Below are 1770 nucleotides of genomic sequence, written 5' to 3'. Positions count from 1 at the left end.
GGAGCCATTCTACTGATAGCTATGTACCCAAGGGAAATTAAAGCATATGTGTCCACACAAAGACGTGCACATGAACATTCAAAGCAGCTATATTTGCAATAACCAAAAATTTGAAACAATACAACAGGCTAAACAAATTATATCTATATATTCACTCAGCAATGAAAATGAACTACTGTTACTGCAACATCATGAATGAATCTCAAAATAATTAAGCTGAGTGAAAGAAGCCAGATACCGCCCTCTCCCAAAAGGAATACATACTATACATACATTATATAAAATTCTAGAATTCTATAATCATAGTAGATCAGTGGTTACCTGGGGTAGGGGAGATGGGAAGGAAAGAAGAGGGAGTACGAAGAGCACAGGGAAGCTTTTGGACGTTATGAATATGTTTTCTTTCTCTTTTTTTTCTTTTTTTTTTTTTTGAGACAGGGTCTTGCTGGAGCACAGTGGCATAGTCATAGCTCACTGCAACCTCAAACTCCTGGGCTCAAGTGATCCTCCTGCCTTAGCCTCCATAATGGCAGTGAGCTGAGATCACTCCATTGCACTCCAGCCTGGGTGACAAGAGTGAAACTCCATCTCAAAAAAAAAAAAAAAAAAACCACAAGAAAGAACTCAAGAAAGAACAGTAAACACCAATGAGAAAGAAGGATCAGCCTAGGCTGGTGAGATTATCATTCCTTAGGTGCAGGGAGACCCAGAGTGGAATGGGGCAGGAGGGAATTCATGTTTATGAGCACTAACTATGACTGGGTCAGGTGTTGAGCCCAGCATTTTACGTGTATCTTATGAAATCCTTCCAACAAACATACTGCTGAGGGCTGAATTGCACTGACGAAATTGCCAGGCACGCCTCATCTCATGAAGGTCTTTCAACAGCCCAGTGAGGTAGGTACCAGTATTATCCCCGTTTACTAAGTGAGGAAGCTGAGAGGCAAAGAGGTTTCATAAATTGCCTAAGACTGAACAACTAATAAGAGATAGAGCTCACCTCTGATGTCATAGCCTGAGCTCACCCAAAAATTAGAATGAGTCATGCTAACTGCCTGGGAGACACAAAAGGAGATAGAACAGAGTACAGGACAAGATTGCAAGAGGCAGAGGCTTTAGTATCCGGAGTTCAGAGTCAGGTCAGGTGTTCACACCTCTGGCACGGGGCCACAACAGGGAGGAGGGGCTGGGAGGCGCTCTGATACACCCTTCTCACATCCTGCAGTCAGAGGGAGGTCTCCAGGGAATGGGAGAGTGACCTCAGCACAGCAAGCTGTTTATATCTAAAGGTAACTAGGTAACTTCATTATAACCTGGGAAGAGAGAAGTGACATAATTCAGATTTGTAATAACTTTTTAAAAATATATACAGGGTCTTGCTCTGTCGCCCAGGCTGTGCACTGGTACACTCATAGCTAACTACAGCCTCGACCTCCTGGGCTCAGTCCTCTCACTTCAGTCACCCATGTAGCTGGGACTACTGCTGCGTGCCACCATGCCCAGCTAATTTTTTTTATTTTTTATAGAGATGGAGTCTTGCTATGTTGCTCAGGCTGGTCTCGAAATCCTGAGCTCAAGCAATCCCCCTGCCTTGGCCTCCTCAAGTGTTGGGATTACAGGTGTGAGCCACCATGCCCCACCTAGGTTTTTTTTTGTTTTTTTTGTTTGTTTGTTTGTTTTGTTTTGAGACAGAGTCTCGCTCTGTCGCCCAGACTGGAGTGCAGTGGCATGATCTCATCTTACTGCAACCTCTGGTTCCCGGGTTCAAGC

Source organism: Mandrillus leucophaeus, unplaced genomic scaffold (assembly GCF_000951045.1).
Source record: "Mandrillus leucophaeus isolate KB7577 unplaced genomic scaffold, Mleu.le_1.0 Scaffold117, whole genome shotgun sequence".
Taxonomy (NCBI): Eukaryota; Metazoa; Chordata; class Mammalia; order Primates; family Cercopithecidae; genus Mandrillus; species Mandrillus leucophaeus.
Note: the sequence above shows the minus strand (reverse complement) of the source record.